The sequence below is a fragment of the Crocuta crocuta genome, unplaced genomic scaffold (genome assembly GCF_008692635.1).
Source record: "Crocuta crocuta isolate KB4526 unplaced genomic scaffold, BGI_CrCroc_1.0 scaffold162, whole genome shotgun sequence".
In the NCBI taxonomy this organism is placed as follows: Eukaryota; Metazoa; Chordata; class Mammalia; order Carnivora; family Hyaenidae; genus Crocuta; species Crocuta crocuta.
In genome coordinates, this window is record NW_027529433.1 from 4421076 (window position 1) to 4447605 (window position 26530).

Genomic DNA, 26530 nt, shown 5'->3' on the forward strand with positions numbered 1-26530 from the left:
ATAGTAAACTGACACTAGAATCATTTGGGTGGAGGCATTGGTGTTTTAGTTAATAAGATAAAGAGAAGTATCTGAGATTCTGGTGGTTATCTCTTCGGAACAATCCCATTCAAGTGAAGGTGATGGTTTTATCACTGTGATTAGCTTTTTGCTTTTCTCTTTTTTATGTATTCCTAATTAAGAACTGTATTTACCAGTTAACTGAGACCCACTTACAGTGCTTTAAACATACTAAGAGTTGTGTTTTCAGTTAATAAAGAATCCTGAGAAAGGCTGACCAGGTACCTTCATGACATTGTCACAGACATGGGTGCCTTCTGTCTTCCTGCAACACAGCAAGACATTTCATTCTTGATGGCCCCATTGGAGCCTTTATGGTCATTTTCCCCAAAGGGGAAAGGCTCGTGTCAAAGCTGAGTCAGGTCCTTTGTTTTTATCAGGGTTTTTTGCTTTTTGTCCCCTCCTACCCCCGCAGCTTTATTGAGTATAATTGACATATAAAATTGTAATAAGGTTACAATGTGATGATTTGATGTGCATATACACTGTGAAAGGATTCCCACCACTGGGTTAGTTAACACATCTCCCAATTAACATAGTTACTTTTGTGTCTTTGTATGTGTGTGTGACAGAGCCAGGGCCTGTAGCTTTCCCAGAAACCTCTCCCCATCTTATCTATTTAAATCTCATTGGCCACCATATCTGCAAAGGAAATGTAGATTTTTTTTTTTTTCCTTTTAAGCTGGACACGTTGCCACCACACATAAAATAGGATTTCTTTTAGGGCAACTAAGGCAAGTAAAGCTCTAACCTTTGTGCACAATTTAAGGGAACATCAAAAACCCAGTAATCAAGATAAATGGTGTTTTAATACAGTGTTGCAGTGCTCTATTGGAGCCTGGGGTAAAAGGAAAAATTGGTAATGCTGACCTGGTATACATTTAAAATTTTATTTTGGTTCACTGTGAATATTTATTTATTAACATGTATTCATTTTTGAGAGACAGAGAGAGCCAGTGCAAGCAGAGGAGGGCCAGAGAGGGAGGGAGACACAGAATCTGAAGCAGGCTCCAGGCTCTGAGCTGTCAGCACAGAGCCCAGTGAGGAGCTCAAATCATGAACCTTGAGATCATGACCTGAGCTGAAATTGGACGCTTCACTGACTGAGCCACCCAGGCGCCCCGTATTGTGGATTTTTAAATTAATGTTAATTTTTTTACATGATTGTATATTAAGATGTTATTTATCATAATTAATCAGTTTTTGGCATTCCTTCAAATTCTGTGTTCAAGGTGAGTGTCTTACTCTCCTCACCTCAGTTCTGGCCGTCAGTTCTCCTAGTGAAGAAGAAGAGGGTGGATATTGGGTAGGAACCTGGAAGCTTCTGTCGAAGAAAACTTACCTGTTGCCTATTCAGGTCCTTAACCCGTTGGTGGTCGTGAAGTGAGTTAACTTGTGGTTGAGGGGACCCCCTGGCAGGCGGGGTGGGGGGGGGCATTATTCCTACCACCTGAGAACTGCTCAGACACCACCCCAGTCCTAGGGAGTCACCTAGAAGCGGCATCTTCGTATGTGCCTGTGGAATTCTCAGAAGGGTTAGGTGCTGTTGGTGACCAAGGATGAGTCCTTGTGAGTGCTGTGGTCAGTCTGGGGTTTGTGCTGTAAAAGTGATTAATCAAGTCTGGCCCAGCAGGTGCAGAGTCAACAGCCCTGGGGCTGGAACTTCTTGGGAGAACTACTGACTCACCATCTTACCAGTTTCTCTAGAACTCCCAGCATGTGATCTCACTACATGATGGGTCCTTATCAGGAGAGGAATTCATGAAGATACCATATCAGGATGAAAATCTCCAGCTCCCATTCCTTGGGTAGACGTACTTGTCAGAACAACTGTTTATTGTTCAGCTTGGTTTTGTGTGGACCTTAGTGGTTACGGCCTTCTCCACGAAGGGGTATTGGGGAAACCATAGACAAAGGCCGCATGTGTATGTGAAACCGAAAACATTTAGTTTGCTGTTTATAACTCCTAATGATGTAATTTGATCAGAGAGTTTAGAATCTGCTGGTAACTTTTACCAATCACCTGGCATTTTAGAGAGGCCCATTTAAAATTTCATGACAAAATTATTTGTAATTTTAGAAGAGTTCCTGTTGACGGCATTTAGCTATGAATTGGGGTGCCTTTAAGTAATTAAACTAAAACTGCTTATCGGATCTTACGGCTTGACTTGGTATCATCAGAAAGAGTAACATGATAATCTCTCTTTTCGGTAATCCTTCTGGTGTAGATGCAGTGGCTTCCAAGCAGTCCACTGTACTGGGGTTTAGTTTATTTTGCTCCCTTTCTTCTTCTAGTTTCCAGAAATCACACCTCACATAGATTTTATAAATTATCTTTGCAAATCATTAAATGAGTCACCCCCTGAAACAGAAGGACAAGTGCTTTTGGAAGAGCTGCTCCATTTACAGGGTGGATTTTTACAAGGATGTTACAAAATCATTTTGTGGCTGTGATTCATACCGTGATGCTTTTATGAATTCTTGCATTGCACAAGTTCATGATTCAGTCTGTCAGATGGTTTCCCTTCTTCCAAATATACAGTATTTCAAAACTTCAGCGATGTGTTTCACAAATCCTTTCACCTGTCTTCTTGTGTAATGCTTTCTGTGTTTAAACCTGCGAGCATCTGATCGTGCAGCTTGGTGCGGCCTTGATGCATGGCTGGGCTCCATCCCAGATGAAGCCCCTGTTGCCTGCCGACCACAAAACACTTTCCAGAGATAGTGTGAAAGCTTCATGCTTCAGGGAAAAGTGGTGTAGTTTATCAATTCTTTTCAGTCTTTCATAGGAATGCTGAGGCAGTAAAATGAGATCACCGGGAAAAGTGCTTTTTGGTTCTTATAGGATTCCAGGTGTTGATATGGGTAAACTTTTTTTTTTTTTTTTTTTTGGTATGGGTGAACATGAAACTTTAAGGTATGAAGGTGCTGCCTTTGACAGGGCTCTGCTAATTAACATCTGGTTGTTTGTATCCCGTTGAAGAACCAATTTCTAAAATAGTGTTTCAGATTATTTTAATGTTACACTGGTTAAAACAGAAGTGCTTTGTCATTGGGAGTTATTAGCAGCTTTTAAAAAAATGTTTATTTATTTACTTTTGAGAGACTGAGAGCACAAGTGGGGAAGGGGCAGAGAGAAAAGAGAGAGAGAGAGAGAGAGAGAGAGATGGAGACACAGAATCCGAAGCAGGCTCCAGGCTCTGAGCTGTCAGCACAGAGCCCAGTGCGGGACTCAAAAGTCATGAAATGCAAGATCCTGACGTCAGCCGAAGTTGGACGCTCAACCAATTGAGGCACCCAGGTGTCCCTGTTAGCATCTTTTGAATGTGGATGCTCTATCTTGGATGTTGGAGGGAATACTCTGTATTTATTGATTTGCTTAAAAGGCCTATAACTCAGTGTCCCCATCTGTGAAACAAGATAACAGCACCTTCTGGAAGCCGTGAGGGAGTTCAGCAGCAGTGCTCGCACGGTGCACAGCACAGTGCCACCTGCCTTGAAGGCCTGTAAAAGACACCGTCACTGGTAGCTCTTGCTGCCTAAGCATGTTCTGCAGCACAGGCACAAACATGGCCACGGAGTGGACAACCGCAGTGCGGCACAGTCTGAGAGCAAAAGTAGGGAGTGTGCAAACAGAGTTGGCAGGGCAGTCTGTCTGATGGGTGTATTTTTAACTCTGAAGCCCCCAGCAGACACAGTTCTGTGGTCGAATGCCCACATGAAGTGCATTGGGTCACACTTTTCAGGATTTTCTGTTTCGGGGAGCACAGTTACCTTAAAGATCCAGGTTTAGGTACATGGTTATGGTTCAGAGATCAGTTGTAATGAATGAAAAGTCCCGGTGGCTGTCCAGTTCAGAAAATGAAGAAACAGAATTATCAGAACTGAGAAGCAAGAGAAAGGAAATGTTGAGATTGGTGCCTGTTGGATGTTACTCCTCATCATCGCAGCTCCTGCCCATTGCTTCCTGTTCTCAGGACTCAGAACTGGAAGTGTTGCAGACTTCACGTTCTTATCCAGGCAGCTCAGTCAGCATCGTGTATGTGAATAAATAAAGCTAAGGTGGGAGGGAGCAGGGGACAGAGAGCTGATTTTTCCAGTTAAATGACATTTCTCAGTTCCTCTTTTGATGGAAAAGACTGTTGTAATAAGGAAATTTGAAAATTTCACGATGTTTTTTCCTTCCTCTCCATGTGAATGAAGTAAAATCTAAAATCCTCCATTCCTTAGCTCCACTAGAAGCACAGTGGCTCTCTAGGTTGGGTTTTAGGCAGAAACTTTGTGTATGAAATGTGGAAACAGAAGTGCGTCAGGTGGACATAACGAAGCAGGATGCTGATCCAAATTTCGCGTCCTTTGGAATTAAAAAGCATCCCAAGAGGTGGAGGTGGACTGGGCCTCCCAGAAGCCATCCACGTAGCCATTTGTTAGCCTTCTTCCCTTCTAAGCTCTCGATGACTTCTCGTCTGAACGTTTGAAAAAAGAATCTCCTCAGCTTTCAGTGTTTCCCTGAAGCTTGATCTTCAGAATCTTGCTTCCTGACTTCCAGACAGAACTGAGTTTAAAACCTAGTAACTGGGTCCGTTTGTTTTTCGGTCTCCAAGGCGTCTGGCTCCATGTCAGTCCTCCCAGCCAAGGCGGGAGAGGAACACTTGGTTACTCAGATGGAACACCAACAGCAACAAACTATGGAAACGGTGACTTGTCAAAATGTTGGCTGGAGAAGGCAGGGCTCACTGATTCCCAAATTAATTCTGACAAAGTGAGTTTAGCATTCCACTTTAGGAGTTTGTCAAAATGGTTTAGGGAATGTTAAGTTAGCCATATATCTGTTGCCTGTTGTTCAAATGTCTGACCTCGCCTATGTGTTGGGGACTTTATTTAGGCCAAATATTTTGCTTCTGAAGCTCTGCTGTAGAAGTTTGAATCTTATACAGATTACCCTGGAATGTAAATGCCACATGATGTCTTTGATTTGATGTCAGGGTCAAACGGAGGGCGCTGCATAGCCTTCCTTCAGGAAAAAATGGAGGGTTGTCTTGTTTTCCTCATCTGGTTCTTAGACTCTAAGAACATTCTGTCTAAGAACATTCAAGTGACAACAATATAATAGTGGATCAGGGTGAAAAATCACTCGCCTCCAGTGTGGTTCTGAGTGGACAAGACTTAGGCTTGGATGATAGATGCGTGGGCACATTGTTGAATGTTATTGTGTTCAGCCTTACATGCTGGGCACAAGCCTACTGCTCTTCTGGGTTGTTTCGTATACTTTAATGAGAAAAGAGAAATAGGGTGCACTTGAGTGACAATAGACTGTATGTTATTGAGATCCACGTAAAGCAGGGTCAGAAAAAAGACCCTGAAGAGGGTATTTCGCCATATACTTCTAGGCTTTGTCTCACAAAGGCTTGCTTGTGTTTTTGAATGGCTAATTAGGAGATAGGTCCAGTTCAGTGTTGCATTCCCTGTGAGTCAGATGACTGTTTTAAACAGCTTCTTTCAGACTCCAGCTACTGGATGGAGTCTCTGTTGCCAAACCCAAGAAAGCTTGGCTTGGATTCTGGTTGACTCTGTGCTCGTGTTCTCATCCTTCCATGCAAAGCCAGGCTGTGAGGGAATCACAAGCCCCACCGCCGGGAAGGAGAGGTGCTCCTTGTGTGTGTGGAGGTGGAGGGGGTGGGCTGGGGTACCAGCGGCCGAGGGTCTCCAAATTCAGTCCTCCAAATTCAGCATGTTTATGTTAATTTGTAGCCCAAGTAGTTTTTTAAAAGTGTGAATTTTTAGCTTTTCCAAGTTGTGTCTGGTTATTTCTCTCTGGTATATAGCAATTTTTCCATTTCATTTCTTTTCTCTATTTCTCCTCCCTTTCATCCCCAAAGGAATTAAAGCAACTTGATTTCCACCAAGGTTTATATTAATAAGTGGTTGTGTTTCTAACACATTAGCCATCAGTGCCCTTGTACAGACTGCTTAGACATGAGCTCTCTGGGCGGTTTGTTTTCACCTTATGGCCAAATGAGTGACAGGCTTGATTTCATCTTCCAAAGTCACAGGTCTACAACTCTTCTCCAACCCCTGTCGTCGCTGTCATTTACTGAATGTATACAATGTGCTGGGCTCTGTGCAAAGCATTTTACTTGTATTTCCTTATTTAATCTTCATCTCAAGCTTATGAAGTGGGTAGTATTATTCCCATTTTATAGCTGAAGAAATTGAGACATAAGGAGGCTATTACTTGCCCAACTTTATTCTCATAGTATGTGTCATAGCCAGGACTTGAAGCTCACCTTAATCTAGGTCCTGTGTCCTTAACCACAGTGGGTACCTTTTTGAGCAAAATTGTCCCTCAAGGGCATTTGGCAGTATCGAAAGACATTTTTCTTTTAAAATTTTTAAATGTTTCATTTAATTTTGAGAGAGAAAGTGGGGGAGGGGCAGAGAGAGGGAGACACAAAATCCGAAGCAGGCTCCAGGCTCTGAGCTGTCAGTACAGAGCCTGATGGGAGGCTCGAACCCACGGACCGCGAGATCATGACCTGAGCTGAAGTCAGACGCCCAACTAACTGAGCCACGCAGGCGCCCCTTGAAAGATATTTTTCATTGTCACAACTGGGAGACTGCTACTGGCCTATAGTGGGAAGAGGCTGGAGATGCTGCGAACCTCATCTAACTTACAGGACTCATAACAGAGAATTATCCAACCCCAGTGTTCAAGGTGCGAAGCTTAAGAAGCCCTGTGATTAGTTACAGCCGAATATTTGTGTTTAATAGGTAAGGGGCCCCTTCCAAGTGATGTTCTGAAACTTTATTTACGTCTATAAATATTCCTTGTTTGCAAAGGTACTCAATAGGGAGAAAAAATATATAACTGTTGACAAGAAAGAAATATTTCCTAAGATTCCCCACTTGTGAAGTGCAAAGGATTTCTAACAATTGTTAATCCTCTGTCCTGATACGATTACTGAACAGAGCAGCTCACGTGGATCATTATGCTAGACATTTTTCCTTGGGCCTCACTTAGCAGGCTCAGTGCACATCAGTTCTCTGCTAGATATCAGCAGAAAATTTTTAAATTGTGGAATGTACTGTATTGGCCTCCTTGGTCCTATGAGTCGGTGAAGCTCTTCTGACCTCACAGGCCATGCACCCCAGACCCCGAGGACCAGCCTGGAGAAGAGGTCCGCAGGCTGAGGGAGCATGGTCTGGGCGCAGGGTAAGCCAGGCTTGAGTTTCTGTGTGAACGAGGCCACATATACGTTCTGGAACGGCCTTAATCACAACCGTCTGTTTTTGTGTTCCAGTCATGTGCTCCGCCCTTCTGCTCATCAGGCAAAACCGAGCGCTCCCAGTTGGAGAAGTTTAAGGTCTTCCTGTTTGTCTGAACTCCTGGCAGTGAAAACGTAGACATCTGTGCGTTGTCCAGCTCATTTCCTTCCCTCCAGCCCCCCTCCCCACGCCCCCCAGCAGCATCTACAGCGCGGTATTGTTCGCATTCTTCCTCATCTTGACCTTGTGCTAACTGCCTGTTTATTGTAATGACTCCTCCGATAAATTACTCCTTGGGACTTTCTTTTTTCGTTTAATTAAATGCTTGGGGCTGGCAAATTGAGGATGTAGCTAAAATACGATGCGTAACATTCTGAAGTGTATCTCAGACCACAGTGAGACTCACTTTAGTTCCTGCTCAGGAACCTCTTTACTGCTTTTTAGGATCAAATGTTTGTTTTGTAGGACATCAATGCCCACCCCCTCCCATCTGTCTCCATCGTCCTTTCCAGGACGCATGGTTTCCTCATTCTTCCCCCCCGTGGACAGCTCCTTGTTTCTCTGGCAGCTTTCTTGGTCCCAAGGGCACATCCCCGGGCCTCCTGTCCTTCTATTCCATACCCTCACCTCGGGAGAGTCATTCATACCCCAGGTGCTCTTTACTCTGGAAGCCCCTCTATGCTCTGAGTGCTTGCTGTACGTCCACGGAGATCGCAAGTTCTTCTTGACCCAAACTAGACTCATGATTTCACCCCACTGTCCCTCGTTCCATTTCCTCCAGGGAATGGAAGTATTCAGGTGTTTGGACAGAAATCAGGGAGTTCCTCAGCAACCTCTGTGTTCAGTTAGGGTCAGAGCCTTACCGTCCCTCTCAAACCTGCGCCTCCCCCTGCAGTAGCCCAGACCCTTACCTTTTCTCCGCTGGATCACTGCAAGAACGTCCTAAAGGCCTTGCTGCCACCCCCCACGCCTGCCGCCGCCACCACCACATCACTGTAGCACAGGCTCTGCGGGGCTTCTTGGCAGCAATCTCCTGGATCTGGGGCTCAGCTGCCCCCTTTGAACGGTCGTGGGGATCACTAGCTCCCCACAGATCCCGTGTGTACCTCTGCTTGCATGCGTGCAAAGTGTATATGCCAACACGCTTACACAGGGAAGTTATATTCCTTCCTGTTACGTGGCCAACCCTTGCAGGTGTCCTGGAGGTGATCTTCTCAAATGCAAACCTGATTTTGTCACTTTTAGGCTGAAATCATTCTAGGGACCCCCTCTGCAAAATGTATAGGCCCAGACTGAAAATCCCAAAGCTGTCCAGCCCCTCACTAGATGGCTCCCGCTGTCTTTCCCTGTCACATTCCTGCCTGTACCCCCTTTGCTTCATGGGACAGTGCCCACGTGAGCAGGGCGTGTGCCGAGCACTTGTTCCCGTGGCCTGCTCTGCCTCCAGGAGAACAGGGTGCACCGTCTTTACCGACAAGTCAGTGCTGTGGCCACCTGCTGACTTAGCTGCCGCCCTGCCGGCCCGTGTGTGCTTCGAGGGTGAGGGCTCGTCCTGCTAGTGTCCAGCCCTCGCTCAGATCCAGGCATGGGGACAGACATAACTTCATGTTGGCAGTATGTGAGTACGGTCTTTCACCCAGAAAAGAGATCGATTCACCACTTGGGTCCTGGATTTGGCTGCATTGGCTTCTGAGGAGTGGCCACTACCAACCTGATGGCTGCAGCCTTTCTTTCTTTGTGATGAGGAAATTGGGGTACCCTTGGCCCTCATTAAATTGTATGTCTTACATAAGATGGAAAGCTGGTACTTTTCTCAATCACATTCACTGAAGCCCCCTTCCTTCCTCTCCTGAAAATGTCCCACGTGGTCAGGAGCTACTAGAGAATTTAGCAGGAAGGGACAGCTTGCAAAAAGGGTTGCAAATTGGTTTTTGGGATCACATTGATATTTACAAACTCTTCCCCTAACGTGGTCGTTTATTTCTTTCCTGAGCCAAATATAAACACGCACTTACTCTGTCACGTGCAAGCTGCTTCTTTGAACGATCGAGTCCGGCCTGCACCAGCATTTCAGGACCAGAGGGTACCGCCCTCTGGAGCAGCAGTGGATGAGGGCAGAGCAGGCCTGCCAAGTATGACCCCCACTAGCCTCCAAAACCAGTATGGGCTTGATACCAAACTGCCTGAAACCAGTGTGTTCTAGGATTTTTTTTCTTGGTAGAATTTGGATGAGAAACCCAGACTCACTTCAGGTTCATTATAATGGGGTGCCCGAGTGACTCAGTCGGTTGAGCGTGCATTTTCAGCTGAGACCTTGATCTCACAGTTTGTGGGTTTGAGCCCCGTGTTGGGCTCTGTGCTGACAGCTAGCTCAGAGCCTGGAGCCTGTCTTTAGATTCTGTGTCTCCCTCTCTCTCCGACCCTCCTGTGCTTGCACTCTGTCTCTCTCCAAAGTAAAAAAAAAAAAAAGTTCATCCTGGTTCTTTGAAAACATTATAAAAAGTTCACAAATAATTCAGTCAGTGACCAAATGAATTTGAATGGGGAAGAGTGGCTGTTAGAACATGGGTTAATTTTAATTAATTTAATTGTCTGTTGAAAATTCATCATATTCTATAGCAGATATGCCAGAGTTAAATCTCAGTCTCCCTTTCAGCCACCATATCTGCTTCTCCCCACCGAAACACCACCGGGAGTGTGATCGGCCACTTCTGTTTTGCTCACACCGTAAGGGGTGTTGGCCGGATCCAGCCCTTCGGCCTGCCTTTCAGAAGTGTTTCTATGCACACACCTCGGGTAAGCCNTATCTATCTTCCTGGTGAAACCTTATCCTAGTTTTTCAAGATTCTCCCTCATAGTAGTGTCCCCACCCTGGCCCACCATACTTAGTTCGAAGCTCCTGTTCCTCAGTGGCCTGAGTCTCTGTTGTGTTTCTTGATTCCACTTGAGGGCAGTGAGCGTCTCTGTGTCTCCTCTCCCCACTCCGTGACTCAGTGGATTGCTCTACACACCTCAGACAGTCAGGTCTTAAACAAGGGATTTGATTCTAGAGGGAACCATCTTGCTTTCCCTCTTGAGAACTTGCTTGAGAGCTTGGCTGCTAATCCCAGTGATAGATAAGGGCAAATAAATATATCTGACTATGGCTTCTCCAGTTTGGGGAGCTGGCAACCTGAGACTCCTTACGTGCTTTTGGTTTAGCAGGGATTTAATGAGCATTATTTTCAAAGAATGGTGGGGTTTAATGAGATGAGAATGGAAGAACAATCAAGAATTCAGATATTCTGGGGCCCGGGGAGAAGAAGAACTGTTTTTGCAGGAGAGGGGCAGTTTACCAGTTACCTCAGAAATCCATTCCTTCTGGCCTGGTAAGCATCTGGGCCCTGGGTTTCGCAACGGGGGTGGGAGGTATTGCTGTGCGTGTGCACAACTCAGTTATCAGCTTATTAGCACCTGCACGTAGCTTGCCTTACATACAGCCATTTTTATTCCTTCTCGATCCCAGTTGCCTGATACGATTCAGCCTTTGCTTTTATGATGGCCACCTCCGCTAATGGGCAATTTGGAACTGGAACAAAGGTCAGGAAGTTAAGAGGGGTGAAACTGGGTGTGTTTGCTGAGTGTTGTTGTTGTTGTTGTTGACATAGCTTTATTTTCCCTGCCCACGCCTAGAGCCTGCCCGCCCATTTAGGATGCCTGTGGTTGACAGGCAGATGACGGGTCTCATGGGTACCTCTCCCCCCTGGCCTTTGCCATCTGTGATTATCATTTCTAATCAGATCAATTTCACTGAACCTTGGTAAAATAGTGCCTTTGACATCATCGGAACCGAAATTTAAAAGAACTTTTTTTCATCCGTCCATGATCTTACTGATAATGCCAGGGAAAATTGGAAATCACTTTAGATTAATGTGGGTTCAGCAGCTCCATCGCCAGGCTGTCGGGTTGGAGTGCTGAATTTTTAAACATCATTTGAATCACTTGGCTGATCAGAACAAAACAAGACACTTTATTAGATCATTAATAAGAGCACTTATCAGAAATAAGTGCCCCTGGATGGATGCAAATCAGCCTTCTGGGGCCGTTTATAACTGAGCAGAGAATCGCACTGGCTGACTTTAATAATTCACCAAAGAACAGAGAATAAACAGTAGCAAACATTAATTTTATAGGACAGTTTCATACGGTTTATGTTTTGAAATAAAAGGGATATGACTTTTGACTCTTGCCTGAAACTAAACTCCTTAAAGAGGAGCATCTCTCATTGCCGGCTTCTCTGGCTGGAGAATTCATACTAAGCAACATTTGTGAATCAGCTGGGACCCTTCTTAAAACGCATAAGAGACCAACATATAAATACTTTAAAATGATTAAGACTTTTTATTCTATTATGTCCTCTGGCATATGGCTATGAAATTCTTCATGATCAAGCATTTTACTTATCTCAGACAGGAAGCAGAAGTATTTCAGAAAGGAAGGACTCTTTGGGCTCAGTCAGACTCCAACTCGATATCGGCAAAGGTCATGATCTCCTGTTGTGGAATTGAGCCCTACGTTGGGCTGTCTGCTGACAGCGTGGAGCCTGCTTAGAATTCTCTCTTTCTTACTCTCTCTCTGCCCCTTCCCCACTTGTACACTCAGGCTCTTTCTCTCTCTCTCTCTCATAATAAATAAAATTGGGGGAAAAAGGAAGGACCCTTTCTATGACCTTGGATTTTCAGAACAGAGTAAGGGTTCTCCAATTTCANGCTTGTACACTCAGGCTCTTTCTCTCTCTCTCTCTCTCATAATAAATAAAATTGGGGGGAAAAAGGAAGGACCCTTTCTATGACCTTGGATTTTCAGAACAGAGTAAGGGTTCTCCAATTTCAGGGTCCATCTCTGAGGCCAAGGACAGGAAGGGCCTCATCTGTAGCTGTTAGTTAGCCCAAAGACTCGAGTGGAGGTGGCACTGCTCTGCTGTGTTTCCAACAATGAGACACACCCTGGAGCTGGAAATGAAAGGTTGGAACTGGGTTGCCCCACCCCGGGGAGAAAACAAGAAGACGATGGGAAGAGGGAACTAATCTAGCTCAACTACTGTGACCACGGCCCTTGGACATGTCCCTGTGTGTTGCCCAAGGGTGTGACCCCCAACGCCCACAGCCCCAGAGCTGTGATCACATGTGACCTTCTCTTCTACCGCCATTAAAAAAAAATTTTTTTTAATGTTTATTTTGGAGAGAGAGAATGCAAGCAGGGGAGGGGCAGAGAGAGGAGGCAGAATCTGAAGCAGGCTCTTGACTGAGCTGTCAGCACAGAGCCCCACCCAGTGCTTGAACTCACAAACTGTGAGATCATGACCTGAGCCAAAGTTAGATGCTTAACTGACTGAGCCACCCAGGTGCCCCTCTTCTGCCACCTGCACTTAGCATTCTTCATAACCTGCAGGGCCTCCCCTCTGCCCTCCCTCCGCGGGCCTCCCACTCCAGAAAAGTAGCACTTGGGGGCCCTCCTGCTCCAGGGGAGCGCCTGGTCTGAGAGTAGGCAGTAAGAGATGGCCTTGTGCTTGCAATGACTGACTTTTGGCACCGGAAGTGACAGTGGTGATCTGCAGATCCATCCCTGTCATTTTGTGCCGGAGTCACTGAAGCTAGAATAGTTAAAGTGAGCTGTGTGTTGGGCAAGAGCCTAGAGCAGTGCTCGTGTTTTCCGGGCTTCCCATGTAGTGCTTTTTTCCCACGTATTACTCTGCCATTGGACTAACTTCAGTCTGTGGAGAGTGACTGGTACGAGAAGCTGATTTTTTTGTTGCCATGTGGAGACAAACGGACTTCCGGGAGCAAAAGAAATGTTGACTGATAATAATAGTAATGGTTCCTACCACCTAATGAGTGCTGACCATTAAACGTTACTTGGACAGGTTCTGTAATCCTTTGTGACAGCCTGTGAGGTAGATACTTTGATCAGCCCTGCTTCAGAGAAGTGAACTTCATTGTTCAAAGACACAGAACCACTTAATGGTACAGTCAGGGCGACAGCATTGAACGTAGACCTAGCTCCATTTTCTGCCCTTCCTGCTTAGGACTCCCACATGGAAAAGACTGGTATTTGAAGGTGAGGGAAACCACCTCATGCCTGGCGGGCCTTAGAACAGGAATATCTAAATGGCAAAAGGAATGCCCCAGGCACACCTCAAAAGTGACCATTTGGGTGCAAATCCCCCATCAGGGGACGGAGAGCCTGGAGCCTGGTCCACGGAGGGTAGGCCAGTGCCTGGAACACTTACCACATGCCCAGCACTCCTCTAAGCTTGTTATTTATCTTAACTTAGTGGATCCTCACAGCAATCCTACGTGGTAGGTTCTAGGGGTAGCCCAGGTTATAAACACGGAAACTGAGGCACAGAGACAGGTCTGTGCCAGAGTTACCATCTAGGAAGTAGTCAAACCAGGATTCAAATCCAGACAGTCTGGCTCCACACTGAGCTTGGCACTTCACATGCAAAGAAAAGAACCTTCTCTGCCTTGTGTGGGTGTCTTCTCATGAGGCCAGTGGTGATCAGGGCCGTGGGCAGTGGTGGCTGTGATGATGTCTGTTTGTTCTCATGCCCTGTGGAGTATGTTCTGGCTTCTCAGGGATGCTCCTTTTTTTTACCTAACCAGGTACAGTTAATTCCCCCCTNGTGTGGGTTCTCAGTGAGTCGTACAGTCCAGCAGGCATGTGCTGGGGAAGACGGTGGCGGGAGCCCACTGTGGCGCCCACTGAGTCCACAGCACTGGACACGTGCATGTAAACCAGGACTGGCTTCCTCTTCTCCCACCTTGTTTATCAGCCCTTACAGGGGAGAAGCTGGGAACGGAGGGTTAGGGCATCTCTTCTCATTGAAGAGCACTTTTGCTGCTGTTTTTAAGCAGCCTGGCCTTCGGATGCACTCTCTCTGAGACATCCAGTTGAACTTTCTCTGTGTTCACTGTGCCTCGCTATTGTTAGAAACTATAACAATAATTCCCTGTTTCCAGAAAGAAAGTGCTAGATCATGTGATCAAGTACAAGGATTCAGACTTCCAAAATAGGGGGTTTTCTCTGACCATCTTGAACTTTGAGTCCGCAGTGACTCCATCCAGGCCGCCTCCGCGGGGCACTGGCCTCCGTCATTAGGGCCGGTCAGTGACACAGGCCAAGGCTGTTGCTTGCCTTTGAGGACTCCTCTGTCTCTGTACCTCCCAGAAGCTGCTGGCAGCTGTATATTGAGCGAACTTTTCCTCGAAGAGTGAGCATCCCTTTGGGAGCTGTACTTAAGCCCATCTGTTTTCAGAACAGTTTGAATTCTAAATATCTGGGGAATTCCTCTAGTTAATAAATGAAGAAAGTTTAAACCTGCTTATGGTTTTGAATTTGGCCTTCTCATTAGGGAACGGTGAAAAATGCTGGGTAGCTCGGTGTCTGGCTCTGAAATCACTGAAATGGACAGTGTTTAATGACCTGGATGTGGAGGCCGTGTGCAGATCTGTCTAGCTGCGTTTTTAGATATTTAAAAAAATGTACAAATATGTATGGCTGTGCACGTTTCTGATCACACAGTATAATTCATGGGTCTGAAATACACGAGAGGAGGAAGGCTCTAGAAAGGGGAGATTTTTGATAGAGTTATGAAGAGCCATGTTTGTGAATACCCACCTGGTCCTTTTTATTCTTTATTGCATATGTGCTCAGTGCAGAAAGCTGTAGGCTGATGTCAGTCCCCTCTCCGAGCTCACTGGCATTCAGGAAGCATGTGCACACTGGACAGGTGGCTCAGACCTTAGGCTGCAGATTGTCTCTTCCATTGCAGAAAGCCAACAGCAATGTGGGTAAAGTAATAATGAGTTTGAACATTTCAGGTTGCCCTTAGAAATATGAGCGTAGTCTACAACAAACTTTGGCCCTTTAACTCATCCAAAAACTTTTAAATGCTACTGTTGGAGCGCCTGGGTGGCTCAGCGGGTTAAGTGTCTGACTCTTCATTTCAGCTCAGGTCATGATCTCATGGTTTTGGGATCAAGCCCCACATTGGGCTCTGTGCTGAGTGTAGAGCCTACTTGGTATTCTCTCTCTCCCTCTCTGCCCCTTCTCCGCTCACTCTTGCTCACGGTATCTCTCTCTCTCTCAAAATAAGTAAACGTTACAAAAAATAAATTCTGTTGCTTAGCAACTTTGATTAGAAACAGAAGTGACTTCAGTGAGAATATAAAAGGTTTGAAAAGAAGAAGGTGAGCAATGTCTCGATCTCTGGGTAAATCCAAAATTCTTAGCCTCTTGGTTTTTAAAGATATGGATTGTCTTGCATCTCTAGGCCCAGTTCACTACTAATAACCTTTAGTGAGTAAACAGAAATACATCAGCGCCTGAGAGCTCCACCAGCACCCTGGACGGCGGCTGGCGGCTTTGCGACGTGCTTGTGTCAGGGGCTTCTGGGTGACGTTTGCCGCTGCGGTGAGCCACTCCTGCCCTGGGCCCTTTGGGAAGTCCCGGGTGGGGTTTGTGCCAGCAGGTGGGAACCTCTTTGAGTCACGTAGCTGGCCTGTCCCCTTGGCCTCTGAGATGAGGTGTCTGGGGCACTTCTGCTCACACCCATCACCTGCTTAGCGGCTGGTGGAACCTTGGCACCAAGGCCCAGCTTGAACATTAACCTCTCTTGTTTTCTCGTGTCAATAACACTAATGGGTGAGATTTTCAGGGCCAGTAGGGGGTGCAAGGAAAGGAAAAACTTTCGTGCTGTTTTTTTTTTAACTACCGGTGACGACTTCCAGATTAACGTTTATGTCTAGTGCTATTTACAGAGTTCATAAAATGATACCATATTGCTGTTAAGAAGAGACTTGGTTCAAAAAGAGACCATACCTGAATTAAAACAAGAACTTCCTTTTTTTTTTTTTAAGTAGGCTTCACACCCAGTGCAGAGCTCAACCCGGGCCTTGAATTCATAACCCTGAGATCAAGAGTCAGGCGCTTAACCAACTGAGCCATCCAGAAGCCACACTACTTTTTTAAAAGTGACACATATTCTCATGAGTTGTTGAAAGTCTTCCTCATGGAAGCCACCAGTTTGCACCCAGATGCTATGTCTGAAGTGACCATATTCCTAGAGGGAATATTCTGATGCTCGTGGTAGAGGTGACCTGAAAGAATTTTAAGTATGGTCACAGCTCTCACCCCGTGGCTCACGGCTTCCACCTCGTACATCACTGACTTTTCCCTCTCTCCCCTCTGGCTGTCATGCGTCTGGGTGGACATTACTTCTTATTCCACAGCCAGAAGCTCAGAGTCTCAGTCCTGCCCACCTGTGTCCTCAAAGGTCACTTGTCCCCTCTGTCAGTTGATACCCTCATTCCAGTCCTGTGGCTTCCAGTTCCTAGGAAGGACCTGGCCTGATGCATGTCCCACACAGGCCTCTGGGGGCCCCTCACTCTGGTACCAGCTGGTCCTGCAAGGATCTCCTGTGCTGAGTGTGAAACCTACTTGGGATTCTCCCTCTCTTCCTCCCTCCCTCCCTCCTTCTCTCTCTCTCTCTCGCTCTCTCGCTCTCACTCTTGCTCTCGCTCTCTCTCGCTCTTGCTCTCGCTCTCTCTCGCTCTCGCTCTCTCTCAAAATAAATAAATAAACATTAAAAAAAAAATGCTGCTGTGGCCCAGCCTTCCCCCTCATGCAAAGTTCAGAGCTCGCCTGTGCTATGGGAGCAGACTTCCTAGCTGTAGTCCGAGCCGGCGCCTGCAGAAGGTGGCCGGAGCCACCCCAAGGGTGGAAGAAAGAGAAGCAGAGAAGGGAAAGCTGAGGCAGCTCAAGTGACTCAGAGCTCTGGGGTACGAGGCCTCAGAGAAGTGCCTGATGTGGAAGTGATTCTTCAAGCTGGTCCTCTGAGTCACTTTGTAACTGTCCGCATTTATTCCAAAGGGAATTTTTCTTCTGTCTGAGCACTTCCATTTATTAGCCCTAAAATAAATATATTGAGAGGAAAATCTGTATTGTAGCAGCTTACCTCACTGAATTGTACAGTGAGGACTTCAGAGATAGTTGCCAAGCATTAACATTTCTCATTTATCATTGTTTAGTTTCAGAAAGTTCTTTGGCACTTGTATGGTAGAGGATGGTGAAGTTGAATTTAACCTGGTACCAAAGAGAGTCAGGACAGGCAGGCTCTCAGATCCCACCAAGGGCATTACCCTGGAGGGGGTCGGGTCGCTCTGTGACCCTACAGTCTCAGCACCGGCAACAACACGCTTGGTTTTTTTGCCCACACTGCATGTTTATCAGGGATCAAGGGCCCCTGCTTCATGTTGTCAGGGACCCAGGCCGATGGGGAGGCCTCTGTCGGGGATTTATTTGATCTAAAGAAATGAGCTCTTCTGCTTAGAAGTGGCACGTGTCACTTCTCACAATGGATTGGCTGACGCCAGTCCCGTGGTCAGGCTTGATGTCAGTGGGGTGGAAAAATAGAACCCTCCTCCAAGGAGAGAGACCGTATATTTGAGGGGATAATACAGTCTTCCACAAAAGCTTTCACAGAAGCTTTCAGTCAGAATGAGACTCTTGTTCTAGTGGATTCTTGGGGTTTCTAGTGGTTTGTGAGTTTGTGTGAGAGACTCAGAAGTAACAGATGGTATAATCCTCTCCATTTATCAAGTTTGGTTTTTCTTAAGCTGTTGGAAGGGAACCTGGCTGATGGCATTGTATCTTGTGAACAGCAGTGATGTCTTTCAGCCTGTGTGTGGAAGGGCCTAGAAAGCCTGCAGTTGCTATAAGAATGAATGCCTGTGCTCCCCAGTGCTGGGAGAGGCTGTCCAGCTGTCCACTTGGACAAGCCAGAAGCCTGTTCCCTAAGGGTTATTTATTCTCAGAGTTGAGGCACTTAAACAGAGGGCACTTGGAGTCTCTGGTGTTTACGGGGCGTTCAGGAAGAAGGAAGTTATATATCTTGATTTTTATGTATAAGTTCTTCTGAGTTCTTTGTTCGCCATACTTCATTACTGTTCTCCATTAAAACACTCTACATTCTTACTGATCCTGAAAAAACTAACACATCTCACTTTAAGACTTATATTTTGCCTGTTATCACAGAATTCATTATGATCTTGAAAAACACCTTCAGTTTAAAATTATATACCACAGTGACAATGAAGAGCAACTCTTCAAATTCAAATTCTAATTCCACTGAAACAAATCGTAAACATTTGGACCCCGCAGTATGTTCAGGGCATAAGCATATGGCCCCTGGCTTACAGGATGTGAACTAGATCGGACTTCACTGTCTCCTTGGAGACTGGTACTTCTTTCCCTCCTGTTTGACAGAGTAGAAGACAAGTAAAGAAAGACTTGGCTTCTAAAGATTTTTAGATGATGAGGTTTGTACAAGGAAGAAGTTAAGAAATGAGTTCAGTGGACTTCAGACATCTTAAAGAGTGGATCATCTAGAAAATACACAAGTAGACCAGCTCCCTGTAGGCTCTGACACCTGCCGGAGGAAGTGTAAAACTGGCATCTCTAGAAATGGGTGCTTGGCCAGCAGATGGATTAGATACAAGAGGAGTGAGAGCGGGCATCAAGAAGGAACTGCGTGAGGGGTGCCTGGGTGGCTTAGTCAGTTAAGCGTCCGACTTTCGCTTAGGTCATGATCTCGCGGTTCGTGGGTTCGGNGACTGGCCAGGAGCAGGGAATTAAAGGGCAAGCCTGACAGTGAGCAAGAGCTCTCAGGGTGCTCCAAGCCTAGGGGGGGAAAAAAAAGGCTTGTTCAGTTGCTTTTGGAGGGGCGGGGTCTTTGCTGCTCTGGGGGGTCCATCAGNGTAAGTGGGATCCATGAACGCCATCTGGGTCTTCTTGGGAAGCTTATTGGGATTTCCTGGCACCTGGAGTGGCCATTTGAGCATGCCTGAGAGGACAGCCCAACTCTGGACCAGGGGAATCTGAGAGAAGTCAAAGCCGTGTGGTCAGGTTTTCTGAGGTCACCCGAGACCTTCAGGGGAGCGAAGAAAGTTAGCAGCGAACAGCCACCTGCTCTTAATAACCCGGAGCCCCATTCTGCCATGTGCAGAATAGAGGTGGCTGAAAACAGTCGCTGACTGTTGCGTGTAGTCCAAACAAACTGTCAGGGCCCCCGGAGAGGCAGGGTCAAGGGCACGGTCCCTGAGTGTGTTCCCTCTGGCAGGTTGGAAGCCACATCCTGTCAGCCTTCCATCTTGGACACACAGACCCACATGGACCTTAAACAAAAATTCAGGAAAACAGCTACAAATTTCTGTGATGGAGTAAATACTGTGAGTGTCCATCCAGATCATAGAACATGGCTTACTCATTAGAATAGACCCTTGTACATACCACAGGCATTAGCAGCCTGTTTCATGTTGCGCCTATAAATGTAAATACTGTTCTATGTGCAGGAAGCCTCTAGAAAGGGATTCTCACCGTTGACACTGCTGACATTGCCCCTCGTGGGACTGGCCTGTGTACAGCAGGCTGGCTAGCGGCGTCCTTGCCCCACTAGACACCAGCAGCACACACTCCCCTCCCGCCCCACATTGTGACCACCCCAGAATGTCTCCAGATGTTCCCACATGTTCCTTATATAGGGGAGGGGACAAAATCATCTCTGTTGAGAAGCACAGCATGACATTTCCCAGTGGGTCAGAGCTGAGATGGAGGAAAGGATAGTGGCAATAAGGTGGAGGGTTTGAGCATGTTGAGACTATAACTCCGAGAACAATTATCATTCTTAGAGCATTCAGGCCCTCTTCTTAGATATTGTCAACATGTTTACTTTTCCATAGTCTGTGTGTTTGAGGGGGTGGCCAGGGCAAATGAGAGTGTGCAAAACCTCCTTTGGTAGCTGACTTCTTTTTGTTTTTGTTGTTTTATTTATTTCTGAGAGAGAGACAGCGTGAGCAGGGGAGGGTCAGAGAGAGAGGGAGACAAGAATCTGAAACAGGCTCTGAGCTGTCAGCACAGAGCCCGATGTGGAGCTTGGACCCACAAACCGTGAGATCATGACCTGACGTCTGTGACCTCCTGAGCTGTGCCGAGTACAGGTGTCTGGCTCTGTCCTGATGAACCCCCCAAGCTCTTCCTGGCCTCTTCCCTTTGGCCCCTTCCCCAGCTCCAAGATGCCAGCCACCTCACCGAGTACAAGTCTTCCTCCCGATGGAGTCTTAGACTTTACTATGTAAAAGTCTCCTGAGGGCTTGTTAAGAACGCAGTTTCTGGTAACACCTCCAGAAAGTTTGATTTAGTGTGTAGGGACCAGGAACTTATGGTTTTTAAAACAGGTGGCCTACATCTCCCTCTAGGAGATGGGGGGTGGTCCAGGGACCACACTTGAGGAGGCAGCCCCCCAGAGGGGCTTTTCAACTTTTGGAAGGCAAAAGCACATAAACCCTACTCACTCAATCCTCTTATCCTTCCAGAAGACACTGAGATGGAGACCATATTGCCAAAGAAACCACCAGTGACGTGGGAGCAAAATACGATCTGCTCTGAAGTGTATTGATTCTCTGGGCCACATGAGTCACTGTAGTAAATTTAGTATGTAGTCATATGATCATGTGATTCATATGATGATGTATTAAATTATTGTTTAATCCCATGATAATGATTAACAATAGCTCACATGTGTTGAGCACAACGAACGGGAAGGTATGCTGATTATTCTCCATATGCTGTCTCCTTCAGTCCTTCTGGCCACCTTGGGAAGAAGATGTTGCTATCGTTTGCAGATGAGGAAACTGAGGCTGGCAGAGGCTGAATCTAAACAGCCTGCCCCAGAACACATAGCTGTTTAGTGGCAGAGCTGAGATTTGTTATTGAGTCTGGGTCCAAGGCTCTGGAAACCCCACGATCCCAGCTCACACAGTTTAGTGCCCTTTGCTCAATGTGGAATTGCCGTCACCTGGTGCTCCCTCCAGACTGGCTGAGGGCAGGGGTGGTGAGTAGAGGGCAAGGCAGGGGGGAGGGGAAAGCTTCAGGGAGCCCAGATCTGCCCGTTTGGAGAGCGAGGGCTCTGAAATTAGAGGAAAGATGGCCTCTCCTCCTTTGACGCAAAAGCTTTCCTCAGCATCACAACCCAGGCTCTGTTGGCTCAAGTCAGTCCTGCTGGGAAGGGCTCTTCAGAGATGTATCTCACTCCCCAGGTCTGCAGATACTTCTGTGTTTTCCTAAGTTGTATATAAAATGTGGTTCCATTTCAAAGAAATACAGCAAATGTTTCTTAGAAGTAAAATCCCTTTGGGAAAGAACTTTAAGCTTCAGGATGGCATCTTTTAGGACAGGGCTTCTCAGCACTGGCTTCAGAACTCACCCAAGGAGCTCTCTGAAGCATACAGAGCCCGCCCAGCCAGCTTTCTGCGTGCCCTGTCACCAGAATTCTCATTGTTCTGGGCCAGACAGGACCCTAGGCATGTTGTCTGTCTGTCTTTTTTTTTTTAAGTTTATTATTTAAATTATTTTGAGAGAGACAGAGACCGCACAGGTGGGTGGGAGGCAGAGAGAGAGGGAGACAGAGAATGCCAAGCAGTCTCCACACTGTCAGCAAGAAGCCTAATGTGGGGCTCAAATTCACCAAACCACGAGATCATGAGCTGAGCTGAAACCAAGAGTTGGACACCTACCTGACTGAGCCACCCAGGCGCCCCTGTCTTTCTTTCTATATATGTATGTGTGTTAATACACACACACACACACACACACTTACATATCATGTATGTCTATATATGCATAAAACTATTCTGATTCTGAGGTATAGCTCAGTATTGTTCCTCCCAAATGTTATTCCTCCAGCAGGAAAAACAAACACAGCATCACCTACAAAGGAGTCTCACCAAAAGTATTTAAGGTGACTCTAAACTAGCCTTTAGATTTAACCTCATTTCTATAAAGCAGGGGATAGAGAACAACTTGAAATGACATCATGAGGAAATAGACAAATCTACATTGTCGGGGATTCTATAAGACAAATCCTGGTATCCTCACAAAATAAAAAAAAGTCAGTGTCAAGGGTATGAGTGCAAACAGGGTTAGAGGTGAAAGGACTAGAAACTATAGACACAAAACCAAACACAGCACATGAGTCTTGACTGAGTCATGGCTTTAAGAAAAGAGCTGTAAAACGTGCGGCAGGACAGGGAAATGTGCGTGTGGACCAGGCTTTGGATATAAGGGAAGTATTGTCAGTTTTGTGGGGTGTGTTATTTTTATTGTGGTCTTATAGGAAAATGTTCTTATTTTTAGGAAGTGTATTATAATATTTAGAGTTGAAGTGTCAAGACATCTGTGGCCTATTTTCAAATGGTTCAGAAAAAACAGGCTGAGTGGTAGTGTGAGGCTGTATCCCGCTGTCGAATCTGAATGTTCACAGCCCTTTCTTTTCAACTTCTATCTGTGTTTGCCGATTTTCATAATAAAGGAGGAAAAGAGAACCAGGATGAACAAGCAAACTAGCCTTCTTCAAAACTTTGTCCTGGCCTTTGCTGCTCTAGTACTGTGCGCTTCAGGGTGAAGTCCTTTCCTTTTGCCTCTGCTCCTTCACTTCTGTTGTGGTCTCCTGACCGGCTGGCCCGGGGCGATCATGCCTCACCAGTACCTTCTTCCCTTTTTACGGACTGCAGGAAGCCAAAGATAGGTACAGACCCAGCTGGCCCCAGCTTACTACCTTCACCCCTGTTTTAAATAGGAGGGCTTGAGTGGCTCAGTTGATTAAGTCTCCAACTCTTGATTTCGGCCTGTGTCATGATCTCATGATTCGTGCGATCGAGCCCCATATTGGGCTCTGCGCTGACAGTGCAGAGCCTGCTTGGGATTCTCTCTCTCTCCTCTTTCTGTCCCTCCTCTGCTCATGCTCTCTCTCAAAAAAACAAAACAAAACTAAAAACACTAAAAAAGTTATGAGGCCTTTGTGTGTGTATATATATAACATATATATCTCATACATATGTATGTATGTAATATATAACTCCCATTAACAAATGACTTATCAATTTCCACTTGCTCTGCATTCTGTCATATTACTGCAGGTTATTGTTGGATTCTCTTTTTGGTTGTTTTTGTTTTTTCTTATTACTTGCTAAGAGGCTTTTTTCCTGTCGGCCTTTGTGATAATCATAGCATCATTTCTGAAAGTCAGAGGACCGTCCAGATTATCCATGACCATCAGGGATGTGAAGGTAAACTCAGCTGTCCTAGATGGACATGTATTTAGTGGCCTATGGAGAGAAGACTTTTACATGGAACATCCATGAAGTGAGTTTTGGAGAAGCAGGGACTACGGGGAATAGCAGTGGATGAGAGATTGAGGGGCTCTGTGCTGGAATCCCCACAGTTAACAAGATCTACAAGGAGGGTCTGTTTTCCCTTTGATGTGGATGTTGTCCCAGCAGGTGCCTTTCCTTGCACATGTGACATGGCCAAACGAGGACACTGTACAGAGCACACACATGATGCCTTTCCAGACTTTCCCTTGTCCCAATGACCCGAGGGCTTTTCTTGGATCCACAGGAAAGACAGTCAGCCTTGCATAGCATGGCTATTCTACTTAGAGTAGTAATTAGCAAACTTGGCTGGAGAGACCAAAGCATGTTATCTCCCTATTCCAAACAGAAGAATAAAGGCCTCATTCCAGCCATGCTGGCATGGGTGTGAGAATTTGGTGCAGTAGATAGGGGACTATTGTGCACGGAGGGACAGAGAACTATGTTTTGTGAACTTAAGCGATGGCTCCCTAAATGACCCTGCCCTAAATTTGGCATGCACCATTTTGCTGAGGCTGAATGTGCCACTTTCTGTTCTCCAGAAGTTTCATATCCTTTCTCTTCAGAAATAGCAGCCTGATGGCAGGCCTGACTCTGAGCCAAGGTTGCCCACCAGGACAGTGGACATTTGGCATGTCCAAATGACCTTAAGATCCAGGTCACCGGAGAGGTTGTAGCAGAGTCCTGAGGCTCTGCAAGAGGTCAAACACATAGAGGTTTGATATTCACATTGAAGTTTTTCCATTAAACGGAAGAGGAGCAGGGATTGAGATCAGCTGGCACATCAGTGAGCTAATATTCTAATCACATGGAAAGACTTTGTAGAAGCCTCATCTTCTCATGGGCTGGCTTTCCACCTGTTGGTTCAAAGGGTTTGTGAGCCTGGTGGGCGGGCAAGTGGGTGCAGCTTATCGAGCCTCCGGGAGTCATCAGGGGCTTGTTTCTTGTTCTCATTCAGAATGATTGGTTCATTCTAAACAGTCTCCCCCAGAGCTTTTTTTGTGTTGGTAACTCTTCTCTCAAAAGGCATTTCTCTTTGGTGGTATTTGGGGTCGAGTGGGGGTGAGATGAGCAAGTGGGAGTAGATTCTGCTTCTGGCCTCATGCTACTTTATTTCACAGCATTTTGGCAGCAGGATAGGCGGTGGGGAAGGAGGAAGACCAGAACCTGCTGAGAAGCCCACGGGGGAGGCTGACACGAGTGACGTCACCCATCTCTAGATAGCTTGTGCTTAATCTTTGATTGCGTGTAATAGCCAAGTTTCTGTGATCTGCCGAGCACTTCGAGCAGTTAAGTTGTCGTCTCACCAGCGTCCTCCATGCTCGAGGAAAGACTTCTAAGGGAAAGGACTTGATACTTCGTGAGTGTTTACTCTACCAGACAGTGAGGTCTAACATATCCTTGACAGTTTCTCGAAGCAGTACTGTGAAGCAGGGGATCTTACTGTTTCCATGTAGATGAGGAAGTTGCGGCTCTGAGAATTAGGCGTCCATAGGGCCAGTTGGTGGTGGAGCTGTGTCTGGAACCAGGACCTGATGGACTCCAGAACTTTTGCAGTGGAACGCACTTCTCCCTTCCCCAGCGCTCAGGAGAGCTGCATTACACACACACACACACACACACACACACACACACTGACAATTATTAAAGGCCTGTGGGCCTAGTACTGTGCTAGGTAATTTCTCAAAACAGCATTTTGTGTAACTGTAATGAGGTGAGGATTTTTAAATGTGCTGTGTTTTATGAGATAGGTAGTTCTCTCTCGCTAGCATGGTGTACAAGCTTTGACTCTGGGCTTCCTTCTCTCCCCACTCCCCTTCCTCTTCAATTAACTCCTGGCCCCACCCCACTGCCAGCATGCCAGGGGGCTCTGTGCGGTTCTTGTGCAGCTGATGTGACCTCAGTTAATAAGATCTCATCACTCAGAACAGAGCCTTGCGCCCAGATGTCAGCTGTGAACTGTGAGATTCTTTCTGACCTTGGAGAAGGGATAGCAGATGGAGCTGCTGATGAGCACTGTACCCGTTTCAGGGTTCAGGCCCCTCTGAAGGAGGTTTGAGCTGTTAGAGCAAAGCCCTCTGGTAATGAAGCCATTTGTCCCTGGGAACAGAATGAGCCCTTGTGCGACCAGAAACAAGGGGCATGTTGAGTTGCAGACCTGGGGTGAATCAAAGCTCAGGCAGAGGCACATGGGATGAATTGCGACGGTTCAAGGAATGCATTCTTCATAGGCAAGTTTCTGTTGTCAACAAGTCCACTCAGTGGTAATGACACTTAGTCAGTGGTCATTAATGCCTGTGTTTTGAGTAATTTCCCCAAATGAGTCAGTCATGAACTCTTCAAGGTTTTCTTTTCTTCTTTGAGTTTTAACTCGTGTAGGTTTTTTTGTCCAGAAATCACCCGGTGAGAAATGAATACATAAGTTGGAGGAGCAGTGTTTTGTTATTTTTCAACGCGCTGTTTCCTCATGCACCTATGAAGCGAGTACTATTTTGTCTGTGCTGCTAATTTGATTCCCAGGCAATAAAAGTGGGTGTTGCTACTCTTTATCTTTAAGTAAAACCTTTTGGTGCAAGTTTGTCAAAACTTAGCTCAACTAGTACCAGGACAGAAGGCAGAGAGTCCCGTAAGCTCCGTAAGAACAGCCAGACTGTTGGCAAGGTTCACTGCAAGTGCTATCTGGCTCTTTCTGGATCTCCCTGCTGTTTGACGTTTCGGAGGGAGAGGCGATGGAGCAGGACCCATACATCCCAAGGCGGCAGCAGCTCCTGTGCCAGAGGGTGCGCCTGGGGTGGGTGCAGGAACTGGCCCTGGCCGGGAGTTGTGCCGCCCGGAGATAAGGCAACCAGCCCTGGGTGAGATTACGGGAAGGGAGAAGTTGAAACAAAGAAAACCAGTTAAGTGCGCTGCGGGCGCCGGCTCGGGGCCCGGGATCCGCTACAGCTGCGTTCAGTCGG

General features: G+C 46.4%; 1 protein-coding gene across 1 annotated transcript in view; it reads left to right on the forward strand.

Annotated features, from left to right (window-relative positions):
• Window positions 1-26530, forward strand: part of LHFPL2 (LHFPL tetraspan subfamily member 2) — a 143521-nt gene that overhangs the window by 94096 nt on the left and 22895 nt on the right. The window lies entirely within an intron of this gene.